Consider the following 23178-nt stretch of genomic DNA (forward strand, 5'->3'; position numbering starts at 1 on the left):
CATCATCCACATGATATAGACCCACTGTACACAGTTTTAGGATCTTCAGCAGGTCTGACACGACAAGTTTTATACTACACAACATACATTCATTGAGCATCAACTATAGGTTCTCCTAGGCTGTCCATTAGCTTGGTTGGGGGCTAAAAAAAATTATCATTTCATTTTTGTTGTTATTGTTTGCTTTCTGGAAATTGCACATTTATCTCATAAACTGTAGCTCCTACAACACCACAGAATAATGCAAACTTAGGAACTGGTGTGCTATTTCACGCTACATATTCCCATTAAATTCTTCCAACTCCTATGCAGCACCAACTAAGTGTCCATTACTGAGTTCAGTTCAAGGATAAATAGAAAAAAAAAGTTTAAAAGATATGACTCCTGTCTTCAAGGATTTAGAGTAAAACTGGGAGAAAAACTTCCACACGCAAAACCAGCAGGTGACAAAGAAGAATGCTAAATTAGTTACAACCACCTGCCAATAGTGTGGTACAGACACTAAATTCATTTGTCCGTGTGCAAAGGGCAAGATCAAGCATCCTGGAGGGAGTGTGTGTGTGTTGTGGTGTGTGTGTGTGTGTGTGTGTGTGTGTGTGTGTGTGTGTGTTTGTGTGTGTGTCGAGGGTCTGTTCATTCTGTTTGTTCTGTTTTTCTGGGACAGGATCTGCTATTTTGCCCAGGCTGGTCTCTAACTCTTGGGCTCAAGAGGTCCCTCCTGTCTCAGCCTTTCAAGTTCTGGGACTGTAAGCATACACCACGAGCCCTGGCATCTGATCTATTTATAGAGGGCTACAAAGATTTGGCCACAGTAAGAATGACTCCTCACAGAGAAAGAAGGTGGAAGATAAGACCAAGGACACTAGGGAAGCCAGCTGCTCTGGAACAAAGACCGGCTATGTCAGAGAGCCCGGCCTCTGGCACTACCTTAGTAGAGGATGCTGGTAAAGTGACTTAACCCATCTTGAATCTCTGTTCATCTTTTCCCAGTGGAAATTATCTCCTGGGATTCTATATATCTTAAAGAAGCAACTTCATTTGAATGTGTTTAATGCTTGCAATGTGCTTAGTGCTCACTATCTGTGAGAGAGGCACACATTATTATCACCATAATCATCATTTACCACCTGCCTGCCTCACTTGAACCCATTACTCACACTGTCCCACTCCCAGGAGAAGCTTTTCCTCCTCTCCCAGGTTCATCTATTTGCTCTTTGGGAGATGAATCTACTAAATCTTAAAATTTAAAGTGACCACTTCCAAATGTTTGGGGGTGAACTTGAAAGGGAAAGTTGTATTCGATTTGGATTCCTCAAAAAAAAAAAATGCTTGTTATTCAAATGCTGGGGTGGCTCAGGTTTGGTCACTGGCCTCTCAAAGTCAGTAAACATGAAACAGCCTACTTAGGGAACACATGATCCAAAAAAATCTTGCAAAGTAGGGGTCTTCCCACCTTGTCGCGACCCCTCGCCGGCAAGGGAAACACGAAACAGGATTCTTCTTTCAGCAGTTTATTCAGGACCCTTGAATCATGATGAGAAAACAGGAACAAGAGAGCGAGCTGTCGGTCTGCCCTAGCTTAAGTACCCAGCCCCGCCAATGATCTAGCACCACATGGAAAAGTCTAATAGGTACAGCACAGCGGAAGCAGGCCAGAGCCCAGCCCCACAGCCTTACAAGGAGTTGTTTACTTCTAACAACTCTAATTGCTAAAGAAGCGGAAGCAGAGACCAGCGCCATATTCAGGGTGCGGTCGCTGGCTCCCAACAGTTCTCCCTTTTTGTTTTACAAGCAACAGGTAAAAGTAGAGGTCCTATCTCCATTGTGCAAAAGTGGCCGTAAATAGTGGCACACTCCTGAGGGGTGCCTCCCCAGGCGAGTCACCATTCCGACCAATGCCTTTTTCATGGAGGTGGGGCATCGACATCAAACCCACATGCAATAGGACATGCTTTTCTTGGGACTCAAACCTAGAGCTCCCAAGTACAGTGCCTTGCCTCACACCCTGTGCTGTGTCGATCACTCAAGCATGGTGAGCCATGCTTGAGGGGACTGTCCTGCTTCCAAAGCAGCAAAGGCTTGTATGAGCATAAGATTCCACACCCGCTGCCGCCTGCGCATACGAACCAGACACCACAGGCACAATACAATGGCAAGTACCAGGACCACAGCCAGCGCACCCATGCTTGCCCATTGCTTCAAGAAACTAAAAGACTTAAACAACCATGATATTACATCTTTCATGGGAGCAATATGGACTTGCGTCTTATTTACTCTAACAATTTCTTGTAGTCCATCCATGGGCAATAAACAACCATGAGTGAGTACTTGACTCAAAATATCCACTTGGTCTTGTAGTGGATCTACCCGCTGATTTAGAAGCACAAGGCCACGATGTAGATGTTGATTAGTCTGAGTCTCCATGGCTGTTGCAGCAGTATCCACAAGCTTGTTCACAGCATCAGCAGTAAGCACAGCAGTAGCAAGAGCCGCGGCGACAGTGGCCCCCGCAACAGCAGAAGCTGCAACAGCTGCCACAATGGCTGCAGTTATACCAAAGTCTCTTTTTTGTTTCTTTGCAATAATACAGGCAAATTATCATCATCAATAAACACAGGTAAAGGCAAGTAGGAGGGCACACGTACTACCATAACAGAGTCCTCCAAAGAGGCATTCCAGCATTGTATAAGTCTACACGTCTGGTTAGAACAATTGAGTAAAGGAGATGAATAATTGAACACCATTGATTACAGTAGCATTACTATTTGAGCCCCGGGAACCATCACTATCAAACCAGCCCAAAGATTGATTGGTTAACATAATGCAAGGTACGGAATCAGAGTAATTAACATGTACAGAGAAACACAATGTGTCAAATAATGAAACAATAGAAAAGTTATCAATAGCTGCTACAGTATCCATAGGCAAGGTCGGCCAATCCATGGTGGCAAAGCCATTAGTAATGAAGAAAAATGGAAGTACACCAGCCTGAGAAGTAACGGGCAATGGATATGGCCATGTCTTTACCACCGCCCAGAGGAGTTGTTCTGCAGTCTAGACGACCTCATGTCTGATCACCATCAGGAGACGCATCAAGCACCTCATCTTGTTCATCTTCATTCTTCCTTCCTGACGGGGCTTGAGGAACTTTCCGCACAAGGCGCTCTGGCACCCACAATGGTTCCGTTCGGTCCTGTGGGAAAACACAGACAGAACCTTGTGCCCATGCCAGCACTGGATCAGGCCCATATCATTGTCCAGAAAGTACATCTTTCCACTTAACGTGCCCAAAGTTCAGGGCAGAGGGCGAACAGTGCCTAGTTTCAGCAGAACGCCCTTGGATGTCCAGATTCAAAAAATTAATAGTGAATAGAGCCAGGGAGAGGTGCTCTTTCGGGGTGTGGCCCAAGCCAATTCCCCCTTTTTGTTTTATTAACATCTCTTTTAGAGTCTTATGAGTGTGCTCTACAATACCCTGACCTTGTGGATTGTAGGGTAAACCATGGACAAGCTGGATACCCATCTGGTTGCAAAAGAAAGAAAATTGTTGTCCAGTATACGCTGGACCATTGTCCGTCTTAATGGTCTGTGGTAATCCCCAGGCTGCCCAGGCTTCCAAGCAATGCATGATAACATTTCCAGCCTTTTCACCAGACAAAGCAGAAGCATGGATAATGCCAGAACAAGTATCTACAGACACATGGACATATTTAAATTTGCCAAAGTCGGGAACATGAGCGACATCCATTTGCCAAATAGTTAAAGGCCGCACACCACGAGGATTTACGCCCACAGAAAAGGGATGATGTAAAATGATACAATTAGGACAATCCAATACAATCTGCCGAGCATCAGCACGGGAGATAGTAAAGCGCTTCTGGAGTGCTTGTGCATTAATATGAAATTTACTATGAAAGTTTCTAGCTTGATCTAAGGAGGAAATATGGAACACCCAAGAAGGACGAGTAGCAAGATCACCTTGGGCATTGCCAGCAGAAAGAGCACCCGGTAAACCTGTGTGGGCTCGAATATGCAAGGGGTAAAAACAGGCGGAGCGATTCCAAATCAATGTTTGAAGATGGAGAAAAAGGGAAGACATTACTCCTGATGTGTGTATGGGACCCACTGCTTCCAACACCTTTAAAGCTTGAACTACATAAACAGAATCTGAGATTAAATTAAAAGGAAACGGACATTGTTCAAATACTTTTATGACAATTTCAAGCTCCACCCATTGTGGATTGCCAGGAGCAAACTGATGTTGGATAGGAGGTTGATCGTTTACCACATAGGCTCCAATACCAGTTTTAGATCCATCTGTAAAGATATTTGCAGCTCCTGGGATAGGCGTAGAAGAAGTGATTTTAGGGAAAATGATAGGATGTTCCTTAACAAATGTAATAAGAGGATGTGAAGGATAGTGATTATCTATCTCTCCTGGAAAAGAGCATCGTAATATAGCCCAATTATCCAGGTTAGCACACAAAACTTGAATTTGTTGACACATATAAGGGACAATCACAGACATTGGAGGAAAACTAAAAAATTGTATACTTTGTTGTATCCCTAACACAGCTAAGGAAGCAACTGAATCAGGATAATACTCAAGGGATTTTCCAGGGGATATACGTGGATGTATCCACAACAAAGGACCATCTTGCCACAAAACTCCAGTAGGTTGTCGTACAGTGGCGAGCACACATAATTGAAGAGGCTTATCCTCTTGAAGCCTGCAAAGGCTAGCATGTTGTATAGCCTCTTCCACTTTAAGCAACGCTGACCTGGCTTCCTCAGTAAGATGTCGAGGGGAAGTAAGATCTGAATCACCTTTAAGAATTTCATACAAGGGTTTTAATTCAACATTGGGAATATGCAAGTAACCCCTAATCCAATTTATGTCACCCAATAATTTCTGAAAGTCATTTAACGTATGTAAATTATCAGTCCTAAGAGTTACCTTTTGGGGTGTAATAGTTTTACAAGAGATAATAGCACCAAGATAATCAATAGAGTCTCCTATCTGTACTTTATCAAGTGAAATAAGCAAGCCCTTTGATTGTAGTGAATGTACTAAATCAGTGTAAGCCACTCCACCTGAGTAAGAGTGAAAGCAGCATCTACACCATAATTGCGAACGAATTCTGCCAAAGTTTTAATTATGTTAAAATGTAAAGGCTCATGGTATCTTCCCCTATTAGCATCCTGAAAAACCGGGTATGCTAGTCCCATGTCTGTATTAACTGTTCTCCAAACTTGTGTATGAAAAGTTCTCCCGGAGCTTTGGACTCCCCTCACACATGAGGGTGATGCAACAGGCACTGCACCTTCTTCTAAACTCTCAACCTCTTCTTCAGAATTAGATTTATCAAAATTAGATTTATCCCCTTTCTCACAGTAGGCTTTCATGCTTTGTGTCTTTCTTTTTTTCCTTTTCATTTTTATCTTACGTAGTTGCTGTAGCAATATATCAAGGTCCTCAGAATGCTCCAAGCCGCTTGTGTCCTCAGGTGTTTTTAGTTCAGTCAAGTCTGGATAGAGCCTTCTCCTATTTTTATTTTCAGGCTCTTTTGCCTTTTCACTACTCTTACTCTTAATACTCTCTGCCACTTTGCTATGTGACCCCTCAGATTTTTCCTCATGTAGTTGCTCAAGAATGACCTGACCTTCACCCACAGCTTCCTGGCATTTACCATCTGCTATACATCCTCTAACCAACTTCCAGAGTGGTATAACACCACCCTCTAAAGTACCTTGCTCATAAGCGAAATCCAGATCTCTCCCTAATTTGTCCCAGCTGGGAATCGTAAGACTCCCTGAAAAAACAAACCAAGGAGACACTATATCAGCTTCTCTTAAAAACATCTGCAAAGTGCTCTGCTTTACCTTAAATCCTTTTGAATGTAGCAGCCCATCCAGGGCCAAAAAAAATTGGGCTTGAAGAGGTAGCACCCATAATGTTTTCAAAGCTTATAAAAATAGTGAAAGTACAAAAGCCCTGCTCTCTATCTACAGAGGAGCATCCTATTCTATTATATTTTCCCCGCTCTCTCTTTATCTACAGAGGAGCGTCCTGTTCTATTATTTTTTCCCCGCTCTCTCTTTATTTACAGAGGAGAGTCCCGCTATTTGCTTGCAGATTCCCACTTTACCTGGGAACTTACTGGTGCACCACCCTGACTGCTGAAAATTCTGGATCCTGGGTTCGAGGAATATTCTTCCTCATTCTGGCCACCAATTGTTGCGACCCCTCGCTTGCAAGGGAAACACGAAACAGGATTCTTCTTTCAGCAGTTTATTCAGGACCTTTGAATCATGATGAGAAAACAGGAACAAGAGAGTGAGCGGTCGGTCTGCCCTAGCTTAAGTACCCAACCCCGCCAATGAACTAGCACCACGTGGAAAAGTCTAATAGGTACAGTGCAGTAGAAGCAGACCAGAGCCCAGCCCCACAGCCTTACAAGGAGTTGTTTACTTCTAACAACTCTAACCGCTAAAGAAGCGGAAGCAGAGACCAGCGCCATATTTAGGGTGCGGTCACTGGCTCCCAACACCACCTGAGAACAATCTTGCACATTTTCCTGTTTCTCCCACGATCTCTTTCCAATGTTAGCAATGATAATCTGGGACTAAGTTCATATTTTCTAAGGGAGAAATTCTGCCAAGCTTGTTAATCTCATGCAGATGTGGTGATACTTTTACTATGTTCTTCTATGGCTTCTTAAAAAACAAATTGGAAGAAGGAGGGGGGGAAAATGCTCACCGAAAAAAAAGAAAAAAAAAAAAAAACAACAACAAATATTCACCAACCCATATGGTCAGTAATTGCTGTTTAATAATCCTCCTATTACAAACCTAAGAGGCAGCAGTCTGAATTACCAGTAGAGTATTAATAAACAGGAATGAGTTAATAGTGCATAAAGACCTTCTAGTGGAACAGTGGGGGAGTTGAATATTCTTTTCTTCAGTCAGCTGTAAGTAATTACTGCATGGTGAGCTTCTGACTATTACCATAACAGAGCAATTGGACATGAAGAATGGATAATAGTATGGACATGGAGGTATTTTTAGAATATCAGCAGTGGAGCAGGTAACTGGCCTACTCCAGTAGAAACCTTTAAGTTTAGAAATACTTTTTTTTCCTTATGACATTTAGCCATGGTAAAATTTTTAAAAGATCAATCTAATAAATTATTTAAAATAACTTTACAAAGAAGATGCCTGTGATATGTAAATAAGAAGGCAAGAAGGGAAGAAGGAAAAGCCTAGAAAGCCCAGGCGAACAGGAGGCATGTTGCCGACGTTACTGTAACTACATAATCACAGGTTCCCTCCTGCTCCTGGGAGACACAGCCTTCCTCTGCCTAGATGCTGAATCTGCTTGACTGGCTCCCACTGGCTGCTCAGGTGAAAGTGAAAATATTCAAATCAGAGCTGTAACTATGATTGCTGGAGTTGTGGGTTTTCTAAAATTGAGTTAGTCATTCTCGGTGATTTAATGATGCATATCATTTATTTAAAAAATATTATTACAGGGGCATTGACTGAGCTATGGCTCCCTTTTCGCGGGACTGTCCATTATGTGAGGCGGTGGGCTATGTCATGGACAGCGGCAGGCTGGGATATTGTCTAATGGCACAACATATGTTCTCAGATGAAAACAGCTTGAGACTTTGACTCAGAAAGCAGTAATTTTGCAAATGTGCACAAATATCATTTAACAAATATTTTGATTTTTTTTTCCAGGGTATAGGTCCTTCTCCTGCCTTCTGGCTGCACGGGCCGATGCTGATTTTTCAATTTGCAGGTTTGTTAAGCATCATGGAATGTTTGGGTTCTCAATCAAGAATATTCTTCCCAAGTGGTTCCAAAGTCCTATGCTTGAAAATAAACGCATGTCCTCTTTGTCTCCTAGCAGCATGTGTTCCAACGTACAATAGCGGCAAAGGGTGGAGGAAGGCAGTGCCTTTGAGTGAACCATCCTATAGGTTTTTAACCTTCCACTCTTGTGGGCTGCAAGCTTTCTTAAAGGCAGGGAAGCATGCTCTTTTCTATCGGCGGTGCTGGCAGCTGGAGTCCAATAGGGGTGGTTAGGAGCCAGGACCCAAGTCCTCCTCCTGGCAGGATTCCTGTCCTACATTGTAGCACAGGAGATGAACAGAGGATGAGCTTCCCTGCGTGCTGATGACCCTATGGTCCCACCTGAGAAGAAGAGGTAGAGCCTGTGGGACAGGTGGAAATGCTTAACTGATCTCTGCCCACTGCTTTGAAGTCTTCTGACAAACAAATGTGTGTGAAATAAACACTGTATATAATCATCTGCTTCATCCATGGGAAGAACCAACACAATAAAGTTTTTATTTTTTAAGTTCTCTTAGTGAATACTGGAAATCCAAATGTGTAATAGGAGATTGTATTCTGTTTGAATTCTTGGTCACAGAATACAAGTTGCAGAGAGAAATGTGATGTGAGCCATGGGCAATGAGATAGTCTGTGCCAGACTGGGTTTAGAACCCAGGATTTTGCTTTCTCTCCAAGTAAATATTTTATGCCATTCCTGATTTTAAATTGGGAATTTCTAATAAAATATAAAATAACCACATACAATTAGAAGATTTTGATACATAGCATGTTAACAGATGTTTGGAATTTGGCCTTCAAAATATTTTTTTCCAATAGTTCTTAGACTGAAAACATTTTGGTTGGCCTGGAAAATGTGTATCAATCTTAAATATAATTATTCTGTAAACTCCTTTTTGTTAATTGGATTTATTGTATTATTCAATTTAATTTGATATTATGTACTCTTTGGAGCAGTGAATTTGGGAACAATTTGTCTCATTGATTGCTGCTCCATAGTGCATAGAGAGTTTTTGGATGTCTTCCTTTTGTTAATCCAAAGATCCTAGAGATCCTGGTATGAAAACTGAAAACAATTATATGACTAATTAAAATAAAAATATTTGCATATTTATCTCAATATTTAGAATTTAGTTATGTTTGTTTTCTTTTCTTTTCTTCTTTCTTTTTTTTTTTGTACTGGGATTAAACCCAGGGGCACTATACCATGAGAAACATCACCAACAGTTTATATTAAGACAGGTTTTGCTAATTTGCCAAGCCTGGCCTTGAACTTGTTTTCCTTCTGTCTTAGCTTGCAGAGTCACAGAGATTATAGGCATGTGCCACCAAATCTCTCTAATAGTATTTCATGTGAAAGGTTTTTTAAGGTATGGTATTATTCAGCTAATCAATCTTCCATTTTACATATAAACATAATAGAAACTTCTTGATAAAGACATTTCAAAGAGGAAAAATATCATAGATTCATTTATCCTAATTTTTATTAAATATGATTTATTCTACAAATAGTATTTAATAATACCAGAGGGAGTAACAAAGAAGAGAAGGAAGGAAAGAAGGAAGGAAGGAAGTAAGGAAGGAAGGAAGGAGGGAAGGAAGGAAGGAAGGAAGGAAGGAAGGAAGGAAGGAAGGAAGGAAGGAAAAAGTTACCTGTAACTCTTACCTTAAATCAAGTAACTATCTTCAGTTTTCACCTTATCCTCTATATATAAATAGTATCATAACTGTGAATATGGGTAAGTGCCAGTTTGATTCTGGAAAGACACATCATCATAGATACCGGCATAGTTTTGAGTATTATAATAATTTGTATTATAATTATATTATATCATTTTTAATGTCTTTTTATTGTTGACCAAACTGAAGGAAACTGCATCACATAAAATGCTCTATCTGCTGGGCTGGTGGCACATGCCTGTAATCTCAGCAGCTGGGAATGCTGAGGCAGGAGAGGCAGAGGCAGGAGGATCATGAATTCAAAGCCAGCCTCAGCAACAGTGAGGATCTAAGAAACTCAGTGAGACCCTGTCTCTAAATAAAATACAAAATAGGGCTGGGGATATGGCTCAGTGGTCAAGTGCCCCTGAGTTTAATCTCTGGTACCCCAAGAAAAACAAAAAACAACAAGCAAAAATACACTCTATCCTTGGGAATACCATTGTTTTCCAAGTTTTCATAATGTAACTAGTACTATAATGAATATATTTAAGTAGTTATCCTTTGATCTTATGTAGGGCATAACACAGAAACATGGTTCACAAAAAAACCAAAGTTTTTTGGCTCCTAATTACACAGATCAAATTGCTTTTGAAAAATGTTATACCAACTGATGACAAGATAGACTATCCTTAAAATCCTTAAAATCTGAAACAGATTATAATTTAAGGCAAGTTTTATTATATGGATAATGTTATATTTATGACTACATGACTGCAGTGATTATATTTTACTTTCCACAAACACATAGAATTAGAAAAAAGTAGGTCACAACTTTCACATTTCATTCCCCAATACTTTTAATAGTGAATATTGATATGATGAAGAAAGTCATACAAAAATGGAACAAACTTTTACTTTTTTAGGTTGGAGATTATAATTTTCATAAAATATAGAATGAACCATAGAGTCTATGGGCCTCTCATGGCTCAGGAAGTTGGTCTGATATGCTGACAAAGCATTTTTGGTCTGATGGGTGGCTGACAAAAGCATTTTTGGCAAAATTTAATATTTAGCTATTGTTCTATATATATATTCACCATAATTTATGTGAAACTATTTGGGGACTCTTGTAATCTGCTTCTGAACGTTTTCTATCAAGTTGCCAAAGAATAGTTTAGAAACCAGAATCGTTTTTATGCAGACATTGATAAATGTACAAGCATTATAGTTCTTTCCTGACAATTCTTAGCTATTCTTTTTTTATGTTTTATGAAAAGGCATTGTTTTCATGATCATCACAGGAAATCCTTCAGCAGAAATCACTCATTAAACTAGTTATATAAATCCTCTATTATTTTCTTCCAGTTCACATACAAGGTCATGCAATTATATACAAATTTAACTTTTCAAAATTACTTTAACATTCATCTTTCTACCTCCACTACCTCCTCTCCTCTGCAGTACTCAGAGTATAGTGGTACTTGGTCTTACTTCCTCTATTTAAAATTTGAAGAAACAGAGGCACAGAAAATTTAAGCAACATAGTTAATGCCCCATAGATGTTTGGTGGCAGAAAAATGATAAATGCACTGGTGTTTTTGATTCCCAGCCCTTACATCATTTCCCAAAATGAGTTTTCTGGAATACGAGTTCTGATAAATGAAAACAGGCATTCTAGTAAAATAAGTGTTTCCTTGTCACTGTATAATATAATTTCACCATTGCCAGTGGATTTTTATACAAGTCACAAGATATTAAATGTCATTGAGGTCCTATAATTCAAAAAGAATGGTTAACCTGGCATTCCTCAACTTTTTAGTTCAAGAATATCTTGCAAAACCCACCACTATTTCACAGTACACACTTTGGAAAATGCTGATTTACAGCATATGTGAAAGCTTTACTTCCTCTCAGTACTGAGATTATTTACACATCTTGACTATACCCTTTATATATTTTGTTCCTCAGAAAGTCTAGAAAATTCTAGACCTCAAAGTAGAAGCTAAATATACAATTGTTGATTGAGTGATAAAATCTAAAATATGGGCATATATAAGTAGAGGCCTAAACATTATTTGGATGTATTTGTTGAAATAATGAACCAGTTTATTGAAACCAAAAGAGAAGGCAGGATCTATTGAAAAGTTTCTACCAGCTGGAACATTTAATGCACGTAGGGATAAACATTAGGAAAGAAGGCAATGACATGAATAAATCAAATAAATTTATAAGTATATTCTGAATGTGTATTCAGTACCTATTATCTTATAGTTACTACAAATGCTTTCTCAATCTTCCCCCAAATTGAAAAATAGGTAATGCTGCCATTGAATAATCAAGTCACTTAACAAATAAAGACATGCATACCCTTTTTGATTTCCAATGGAATTAATGAAGATGCCACTAGCCAGGAGGATATGAAAAACAATGAGTTGAACTCTAGCCTTGGAAGACCAGCCATGCAGTTTAAAAGCAAACCACACATCCCTAGTGTCACTTTCCTCCACAAATTACTCCTCCATGCAATCCAAGTCATCTGGAGAAGGTAGTAGCACTTGGCAAGTTAGCAAAGTTAACATGGACTCATTTATTTCAGCCTTTACATTAAACATCAGTGTCAAGCTAAATATTATAGTAGCTTCCTTGGACTCAAAACAAAGTGAAGACTTTGGCCTTGAGATTTAAAAAAGAAAATAAAAAAAAACAATCCCCCAAATTCAATAACTTTTTGAGATGCCAGAGTCATCTTGTTTCAGTTATTCCAATTGATAAATATAACTTGAGGTTCTAGGACCAAAGATTCAAAAATAATCATTGCTATCCCCAAAATATCTTTCCATACTCACAGGTGTCCTATGTTGGTTAAATACCTTTAAACTAAATGAAAGCCCAATGGACCCATTGGTCATTCATCACTGAGAATTTGTAGAGGTGTCCCATGCATATTTCACAGCTATTGTGAAGTACTGCTTGATTTCTGCCAAGATCCCAGGAGGACTGAATTACTGTTAGTTGTGATTCCCCAAGAACTGGTAGAACTCCTTCTTGTACAACCAAGCTAATATATATCTTAATAACAGCTTTTCTGCCAGGGAAAGTCCAGGTAAACCTTGATATCAAAACATCCCTTATAGTTTGATTTGGTATCAACTGAATCAGAGTCTTCTATGGCTTTACTCTATCATTTTTTAATAATTTCCCACTTCAGGAGAAATGGTCATTGTAATTTAAACTTAACCATGCAACAATCTATTGCTATTACTTTTATGAACCTATCTGTAAAGATTTGTAATATGCACCAGGACAGCCTGTTTCATTTAAGAAAAGGGAAATGGCTTTTTTTTTTCCAAATTTGTATCAAAATATTTGCTAGGGCAAAACCTTTCTTGTAACTTATGCTGTCTGGTTCCACAAGTGGTAACAGTAAAAAATTTCCTCCCTTTTATTATTATAGGAGGTTGAATTTGGCACTTTACCACTGAGCTACAAACCACATCCCCATTTTTAATTCTTTTTTAAAAATTTTGTGACAGAGTCTTGCTAAGTTATTGACGCTGGCCTTGAACTTATGATTATCCTGTCTCAACCTCTCCAGTGGCTGAAATTACAGGTGTGTGCCACTACACTGCTTCGATTTCCCTTTTCATGTTATGTGCTTGTTTTAATTGCTTTTCTATATGCTGCTTCATTATGCTGCTATCAATTTGAGTGACCTCCTTAATGACATCTTCCCTAGTTTCCTATTGGCCCTTTTTAGCAATCAAGTGTTTTAAGACAAACCTACACAATGACACTCTGTGTTAATTTACTTGCTTAGTGTTGGTTTTTTTTTTTTCATCTTCTTTCTTTCATTCCAAGTATAGAAAGGCATTTAGTGCATGAGCTCTGGATTCAGGATTTTAGCAATCAAATCATAACTACTAGACCTGCCAAAAATTCTATGACCTTGGACAACTTTCCAAACTTTTCTGTGCTCAAATGCCTCATCCATATACCAATGACCATAATAATAGAATATTTTGAATACCATTCTATTCATATAATAGAATTTCCCATGCAATTGTGTAATAAAGATTAAATACGATAATTAACACCCCTAGTGTAGTGCCTGAGATTGCAGATGTTCACGTAGAGTTATTGGTATCAATTCTGGCTTCTAGAAATTAAGACCCATATTTTATGCATCATCCATCAAGTTCAAGTTCTAGGAAGTGACAGAGATGAAATTCTGCCTTAAGTAAAGGTCCAAGCTATAAAGTGGATATAGAATATGTTCAAAGAACAATAAAAAATCACTAAAAAATGTTATATTGAAGTTTCACACTCTACCTAATAAATGTGTTATTACCAGGCAGAAAATGAGTGAAAGAGCTACAGTAAGAATGGGAAGAGACTGCAGCATTATGATACAGGTCCTTTAAATGTGAAGAGACTGCAGCATTAAGTTTTAAAACTATCTTACTAGCAAATATTTTGACCTAAGTTAGAAAAAGAAGTAGGCCCAAATAAGCTATTGAAGTTTCCCTTTTCTTAAGTGAAATAGGCTGTCCTGCTTCATGTTACAAATTTTTCCAGATAGGTTCATAAGAGTAATAGCAATAAATTATTGTGTGGTTAAGTTTAAAGGACAATAACCATTGTCCTTTAAATGGAAAGAGACTGCAGCATTACATTTTAAAACTATCTTACTATTTCAGCATTTGATATAGACACCCTGAAGCTTATCATCACAGATTCTCAGCCATCCCATCTCAGATTCTTCCTTCCATGTGAATGCTTCAGTTCCTACAACAAACATTTTATTTCTGTGTCTCTTTCTGAATCCACTTTTCATTCCAATCTACCCTGCTTCCTCACCTGAAACTTCTCAGATGACTCTTTCTTTTATCCTAGGGGTATTCTCCTTAAAGTCTGGCAAGTGGACCAGCAGCAACAGGAGAGTTTTGTTTTGTTCTTTGTAGTTATACATGACAGTAGAGTATAATTGGACTTATTTATACAAACATCTTATTCTAATTAGGATCTAAGCTTTGTGTTGTACACCATGTAAAAATCCACTGTGGTATATTCCGATATGTATATAGAAAATTATGTCAGAATCATTCTGCTGTTTTTCTATTCCTTTCCCCCTCTGTTCCTTAAATTTCCCTTTGTCAAATCTACTGAAATTGTATTCATCCCCTCCCCTGCTTATTGTGTGTTAGCATCTACATATCAGAGAGAATATTAGACCTTTGGTTTTGAGGGATTTACTTATTTTGCTTAGAATAATAGTCTCCAGATCCATCCATTTTTTTCTGGCAAATATCATAAACATACATTGAAGAAAAGAGAGAGCCTCTTTAACAAATGATGCTGGGAAAATTGGAAATCCATATGTAACAGAATGAAATTTAACCCCAATCTTTACCCTGCAAAAAACTCAACTCAAAGTGCATCAAAGACCTATAAATTAGACCAGAAACCATACATCTACTAGAAGAAAAGATAGGTCTAACTCTCCATTATGTTGGTTTTAGGAACTGACTCCCTCAATGAGCCTCCTAAATGAGTGCAAGAAGTAAAATCAAGAGTCTATGTAAACTGGATGGTATCAAACTACAACGCTGTTTCAAAGAAAAGGAAACAATCAAGAATGTTAAGACATGTACAGAATTTGCGAAAATCTTTACCTCATTCACCTCAAATAGAGCATTAATCCAGGGTATAAAAAAATCAGAAACCTTAACACCAAATAACCCAACCAATAAATGTGCGAAGAATCTAAATGAGCATTTCACAGAAGAAAAAATACAAATGGTCAAAAAATATATGAAAAATTGTTCAACATCTCTAATAATTAGAGAAATGCAAATTAAAACTATGCTGAGACTTCCTGTCATGCCAGTCAGAATGGCAGTGATCAAGAATACAAATAATAACAAATGTTAGCAAGGATATGTGGGAAAAGGTACACTGAAAAATTGCTAGTGGGACTGCAAACTGGAGTGACCACTATGGAAAGCAATATGGGAGATTCCTCAGAAAACTTGGAATGGAATTACCATTTGACCGAGCTCTCTCTCTCTCCTTGGTATATACCCAAATGACTCTCAATGAGAGTCTTAGCCTGCACCACAGCTAATTTTTTTAAGTTGGGATTTTTTAGCAGGATCTCCAGGATCTTCAAGAACATTTGGGTTAGAGAAGCAGAGGAAGCATGTCTTAGGAAAACTCTTACCCCTTTTACTCTAAATAAAATCTTTGCCCCTCTGTGATGCGATAACCAAACAAACCCAGTTGTTTTTTTTTTAGCTCATGAAAACATGCAAATGACTATCCTCCTCTTGGCCATGTAGCCTCTTCATAAGTTGTAAGAAGGAAAAGGCTCACCTTCTTTCCAAGTTGTGTCTTTTTTTCCATACATAAAATTAGATATCAGAGACCAAACAGGCGATTTGGTTCAGTCTTAGAAGATGGCCATTATTACCAATTGCTTCTGCAGATGAGTTTGAACATTTCAGGGTCAACACTGAAAATCACATTTCTTCTCTTATCCTACATCTCACTATCATCTCCATATTGATGGTCTTCAAAATGACTGACCTCACATTCATGCTACATCAGCCATGTTAGTATTATTTATCACTTCCAGTTCATATTTTTTCTCCCCAATTAAATCTATATATTTTTAAGTCAGAGACATGCTGATAATGCTGCAGGGTTTCAAAGAACCCCCCACAGTACTTGATGAACTATAGCTCTCAATTCAGGCCTCTGGTTTGATCAGGTAATGATGAAATAGTTCTTTGTTGAACTCAGAAACTTTCAAAAACTTGGCATTAGCACTTGGAATTGTAGCTTTTTCTGAATATGATGGATCAGGTCCTTGCGGGAGAACTCGAAACTGCCCATAATCTCCCTGCCGCCATGTCCGGGTTCCATGGCACGGGAGCGCGGGGCTCAGGCAGAGGCGAGGGCCACGGCCTGAACGAGTGCGCCTTCGTGGTGGTCTTCAAGCACAACCTGGAGGTCTCAGTCAAGTGTATTAACAAGAAGAATATGGCCAAGTCCCAGACAAGTGTATTAACAAGAAGAGTCTGGCCAAGTCCTTCCTGGGGAAGGAAATAAAAATACTCAAGGAATTGAAGCATGAGAACATTGTGGCCTTGTATAACTTCCAGGAGATGGCCAATTCCGCTACCTGTTCATGGAGTACTGTAATGGTGAGGACCTGGCTGACTACCTGCACACCATGGGGACCCTGAACGAAGACACCATCAGGGTCTTCCTGCAGCAGATTGCAGGTGCCATGCAGCTGCTTCACAGCAAGGGTATCATCCACCTTAACCTCAAGCCCCAGAACATCCTGCTGTCCAACCCTGGGGGGGCGCCGTGAGAATCCCAATCACATCCGCGTCAAGATCACTGACTTTGGGTTCACCGGGTACCTCCAGAGCAACATGATGGCAGCCACGCTCTGGGGCTCTCCCATGTACATGGCCCCTGAAGTCATCATGTCCCAGCACTATGATGGGAAGGCAGACCTGTGGAGCAGCGGCACCATCGTGTACCAGTGCCTGACTTTCAAGGCCCCATTCCAGGCCAGCAGCCCTCAGGATCTGCACCTGTTCTAGGAGAAGAACACTCTTGTGCCTGTCATCCCCCGGGAGACGTTGGCACCTCTGAAGCAGCTGCTTCTGGTACTGCTGCAGAGCAACCACAAAGACCGTATGGACTTCGAGGAATTTTTTCATCAACCTTTCTTGGATGCCAGTGCCTCCATTAAGTCCCCGCCGGTGCCTGTGCCCTCTTACCCGAGCTCAGGGTCTGGCAGCAGCTCCAGGAGTAGCTCCACTTCTCATCTTGTCTCCTGCGGTCCCTAGGGAAGATGCCCCACATGCAGAAGACGCTCACCTCCTCAGCAGACATGGCCGGCTTCCTGCACGGCTCCTGGGACTCTGCTGGCAGCAGCAGGACTCTTGTGACACAGACAACTTCATCATGGTCCCAGCCCAGTTTCCAGTGGACGCGGTGGCTGAGGTGGCCTGTGCTAAGCCCCCACTGTATAGTCTGCTGTGTAGCAGGAGTTCCCTGGTGGCCTCTGCCGGCCTGGAGAGCCACAGCCGGACTCCATCTCCCTCTCCCTCTCCCACCTGCAGCAGCTCCCCAAGCCCCTCTGGCCTGGCTGGCCCATTCTCTAGCAGTCGGTGTGGAGCCTCGTTGCCCATCCCGGTCCCCACCCAGGTGCACAACTACCAGCGCATTGAACAGAATCTGCACTCTCCAACTCTACCCCAGACGCCCTGGTCTTCTGCCATCCGCAGGTTGGGCAGCACCAGCCTCGTGGGTTTTGCTGGAGCTAGCCCATCTCCTCCATCCCACCCTGAGGGAGCTATCCTGGCCAGGAAGCTGTCCCTGGGTTGAGGCTGGCCCTACATGCCATCTCCTCAAGTTGGAGCCATTCCTGAGAGGCGGGGCTGGAGCAGGACACCCTCCCCACAGGGAGCTGAGATGCGGGCTGGAAGGTCCCTGCATCCAGGCTCCTCCGTGCCCGAACACTCCCCTTGGGCCCCAGGTCTTGATTGCGGTCTGCACAGCACTGCCCCCAACCTATCCGACTTGCACGTTGTTCGGCCCAAGCTCCCCAAGCCCCCTACGGACCTCCTGGGAACATCTTTCAGCCCACAACAAGCCAGCCCTCCCCAGCCAGTTCCTTTGCCACAGCCCTGCCGGTCCCTGCGTGGCTCACCCAAGCTGCCTGACTTCATGCAGCACAACTCCCTGCCTCCCATCCTGGGCTCTCCCACCAAGGCCATGCCCTCCTAAGACTTCCCTAAGGCCCCCAGCTCCCAGAAACCTGCTGGCTCTCCTGGCCCGGCAGGATGTGGTGATAACCAAACACACACACACACACACACACACACACACACACACACACATGGAATCGAACCCTGTCCAATCTCTCAGAGGTGGGGTCCTTTCCGGGGCTGCAGCTGGGCTCTGGCCTGTGGCCTGCCGAGGACAACAGGGGCGCCTTTGGCCAGTCCCCAGCACCAGCCGCCTCACCAGCCTGCTGCTCAAGGCTGCCTTTGGGACCCAGGCCTCTGACTCTGTCAGCACAGAGAGCCTGCAGGAGAAGCCCATGGAGATTGCACCCTCTGCTGGCTTCAGAGAGAAACTGCACCCAGGAACCTGGGGTGGGGGAGCCAGCAGCCCCTCCCCAGTAGTCTTCACTGTGGACTCTCCCCTGAGTGGGACCACACCGCCCCAGGGACCCCGCACAAGGATGATCTCAGTGGGCTCTGATGGCTCCTCTGCCCGTCACCTGCTGCCCAGGGCCTTCATGAGCCTGTCCCTGAGCTCCCTGCCCCAGACCATTGCTGCAGCTTTGCTGACCCCCTCTCTGTCAACCTGGATGGGGCTGTGACCTTTGAGGCCCCTGATCTCGCAGAGGAGATGCTCATGGAGCAGGAGCACATGGAGATCCTGCACAGCCTGTGCTTCACACTTGCCTTCCTCCAGCTTGTCCTGGAGATCACTGCCCTCAAGGGCAGTTCCAGCTAGGGGGCCGGGGCCCTGAGTGCCAGCTTCAGGAGAGCATGGTGGCCCACCAGATCAGCCTGCTGAGCCGCAAGTGGGGCTTCACAGAGCAGCTGGTGCTATACTTGAAACTGGCTGAGCTCCTGTCCTCGGGCCTGCAGACCGCCATTGACCAGATCCCGGCCAGCAAACTCTGCCTCTCTTCTACTGTGAAGCAGGTGGTCCGCAGGCTCAACAAGCTGTACAAGGCCAGCGTAGTGGTGGTATCCTGTCAGGGCCTGAGCCTGCGGCTGCAGCGCTTCTTCCTGGACAAGCAGCGGCTGCTGGATGGCATCCATGGTGTCACCGCTGAGAGGCTCATCCTCAGTCACGTTGTGCAGATGGTGCAGTTGGCCGGTCTGGATGAGATGTTCCAGCACCAGGAGGGCTATGTACCTCGCTACCACAAGGCGTTGCTGCTGCTGGAGGGACTGCAGCACATGCTCAGGGACCAGGCAGACATTGAGAGTGTAGCCAAGTGCAAACTGGGCATTGAGAGAAGGCTCTCGGCCTTGTTAACTGGCATCTGGGTCTGACCCACTGCTTGGTGTGCTGTGCTAGAGGGGCTGGACCCTCTCTGCGAATCCTGCGGGGTGGGGTCCACATGCTGGCCAGACTGTCAGGACAGGCCTGCCAGCCGTGGCTGATTGATGGTGCTGAGTCTGCACCGCAGGCCCCTGGGAGGACCATTAAGTGGAGCCATGTTGTTCAAGCCCCACCATGTGGTGTGTCTCCTGCTTCAGAGGCTGCTGGTCTTTGCCGGAGGTGGATTTCAGGGTGCCAGGGCTCCCTCCCTTTGCAGGATTTCCAAACTGGTCCCCTGTGGCTGCCTCCCATGGCACACACAGGCTCCCAGTGGTAGCAGGTGGTTTTTGTGGTACCTGCCACCCTCCAAAGCCTGGGGCAGCCATGAGGACAGGTGGGGTCCTGAGACAGCATTGCTGTGTCCATGCCAAAGCAAGCTCTTCCTCAGGGCTCACTGCCCAGTCGCTTGCCCAGGAACAAGGATGCATCCTTGGTTCTCCACCCTTCTCTATAGGAACTGTCCCTCTGAGACCACCCACCCAGCTCTGTGACCACCTGTGCAGTTTATGCTGACTGCCTTGAGAGCTGCGTAGATGGTGCAGACTGCAAGAACCCTCTCCTGCTCTGTGGGGAGCATGTGGATGTGCAGATGCATGTGGACACCCCAGAGCTCTAGATACGCACATAGGTGTATACACACGAGGAGACCCGCCAGCCTGTGTGTGCAGGCCTCCCCAGCCCTTGGTGTGGTCCTGGGAGGAAGAGGAACCGCTGCCCTGCAGGAGACTCTGTCCGTGGGCTGAAAGGCTCTTAGGGACAGTGTGAAGCACTGAGTTTCCCAAACGCAGAACAGATGTCCTCTTTCACACTTTACTCCTAAAATATGTCTTATTTTTCTGCAGTTCTTTCTTTTTCATTGTTCAAAGGAGAGAATTTTAGGTGTTTGAGGAATTGCTCTGGAAGGTGGGTGGGCCTGAGCTTTGCTGTGGGTGCCACGTTGTGGGGGGCAGGAGGTGCCTGACAGGTGCCAGAGTATGGCACGGCCCTCTTGCCAGGCACACACTGCAATGTGGGTGTTTCTGGCTGGCTGCTCCCCACCGTCCTGCCCTGTGGCCACAGGATGGGCAGTGCCCAGCCTCCATCCCTACCTGAACATGGTGGGCAGGGGAGGGTGGACGTTTTGTGCAACAGGAAAAGTAACATATGCAGAACCTCCCCGGGTCTTCACAGCCGGTCCTGATGTCAAGGCTTCTTGCCTGGAGGCTTCTGGGCTGGGTTGAGCCCTGTCTCCCAGGGCCCAGGGTGGGGTGTCCTCAGGGTGCCCTGCCTGGGCCTCCCTAGTTTGCCCACCCTGACTTGGCTCAGCTTTGCCAGCCTTACTTGAATATATCCCTGAGCATCCATGGAGGCAGATGTAGGTCAGTCTTGCCCACGATATAGGTTCAGAGGTCATGTGCCACATGCACAGAAACATGTGGTTTTCCTTGCAATACTTGAAATTTCGCCACTTTGCTTGGACGTATGAGAAAACCCCCACCCCTGTCTCCCTCATTGCCCCGGCTTCCATTCTGCATGTCCCCCGTGTTAGTATTTATTGCTTTATGCCGACCGGAACCCAGAGCTGAGGCAGACTGGTGCCATGCCCTGCCTGCTGGCCCCTCCTGGTGCCCACGGCTGTGGCTGTGTGTGCTGTGAGTGGATGCTGCCCTCCACGAGGTGGTGCTCAGGCCTGGGTCTTGTTAGGGTGAATATGTGAGTCCTTCCCTCACCTGTGTCGTGTGCCTCGAGGGAAGTAAACTTTGGAATTACAAAAAAAAAAGCAATATTAAAACATGTTACTCTAAATACATTTTATAAATAAAACATATAAATATAAAACATTTACAAATAAAACATAATATGAACATGTTTTATAAATAAAACAGAATAGGATTGGTGATTAAAAAGAATAATAAGAATCACAAAGGCATGTGAAAGTTCTTTTATAAGGCAGGTTATTAAAAAAAATGGAACAAATATTTGATCTCCTGGGGACAAAAGAGTAACTTACATTTCTACTTCATGGCTTATTCCAAAATAAATTCCAGAGAAATTAAAATTCAATATAAATAAATGAAATGGCAAACCTAACATAATATAATATTAAATATTTGTGTGATCTGTGGCAAGACAATACTTTTTAAGAGTTGCATATCTGATACCAAAGGCAGAAACCATAAAGGAGATTATTAATGTGTTTAACATAAAAAGCATAAGATGCAAATATCTCCAAAACTAACATTTAAAAGTTAAAGGCATGGTCTTTAAAGGTGTCAGAAGTCACCTTTGTGAGAGGGAGTGACTGAGAACCACACAGATTTTAATAGACCAAGGAGACATGAGGTTTAAGTGCCATGTGTTATCCTGAACTGGATTTGGTATTAAAACAAAAAAATACATTTGTGGAAAATGAATAAAATCCAAGCACTGCTATTTATTTAATAGAATTCCAACAAATTTAATATTTTAGTTTTAATCATTGTTTTGTTGGTTATATAAGATGTTAACACAATGAGAAGCTGGATATACAGTAGAGAGGAGTTTTCTAGATTGTTTTTCCACCTTCTATAGATCCAAAGTAATCTTCAAATAAAACTGGATAAAAGAAAGTTAGATAACAAAGTGGAAAATTATTTTTAAGTTATGACTCATGAAAGACCAATATCCTTAATTTTTGAAGATCTTCTTCAAGTCCATATAAAAATAATGCTCTAATGAAGAAAGGATTTAGTGATACCAATAGAAATCATACACACACACAAAAAAACATAAATGTATAAAAATATATTAAAATGTTCAGTCTTAATAAAAAATGCAAATTGCACAATGTAATGCTTTTTTCATCTACGAAGTTGGCAAATATTTCTTTAAAACATTTAGTATAGTCTTAGGATATGAGAAAGTGTAAACATAAAATCTAATCACCTCAATATTTTTAGTAATGTATCCAAGTTTCGATCATCTCAGTGATTTATCCTAAGGCTTTTAACTCTCCACAGACACAAAGCTTTAGCCACAATGGAGCAGCACCAACAATAATAACAAACATTGGAAACAGTTTCTAAATAGATTCTAACATTATATAGATAAAATAAATTATAATTGTTCCATTAATGGAATAGTATGCAATCATTTTTAAATGGCATTACATGAATAGACCAGCACAGAGAGATTTTTAGGGCAGGGATTCTTCTCTACATGATACTGTAGTGGTGGTGTAGTTCATGCACATTTGTCCAGACCCAAAGCACATACCAGAGCAATAGAAAAAGCTAAGGTAAACCATGAACTTTGGGTGATCACTGTGTGTTAATATGGATTCAGTGATTATAACAAGTACACCATTGTAATGGGGCATGTTTCTAATCGAGGAATACAGAGGGAAGGTGTGCCATCTTTGTAATCTCTGCTCACTTTTTTCTGTGAATTCAAAACCGTTTCAAAAACTAAAATCTATTTTTTTTAAAATATAATTACAAAGAAAAAATAGTGATAGGAAACACAATAATATTTTTGAAATGCACAAATTCTAAC

At 42.2% G+C, this 23178-nt stretch overlaps 1 pseudogene; it reads left to right on the top strand.

The window, feature by feature from the left end:
* Positions 1 to 16428: 16428 nt before the first annotated feature.
* On the top strand, positions 16429 to 19616 carry LOC144251153 (serine/threonine-protein kinase ULK1 pseudogene; annotated as a pseudogene).
* Positions 19617 to 23178: the final 3562 nt, after the last annotated feature.

Source organism: Urocitellus parryii, chromosome Y (genome assembly GCF_045843805.1).
Source record: "Urocitellus parryii isolate mUroPar1 chromosome Y, mUroPar1.hap1, whole genome shotgun sequence".
Lineage (NCBI taxonomy): Eukaryota > Metazoa > Chordata > Mammalia > Rodentia > Sciuridae > Urocitellus > Urocitellus parryii.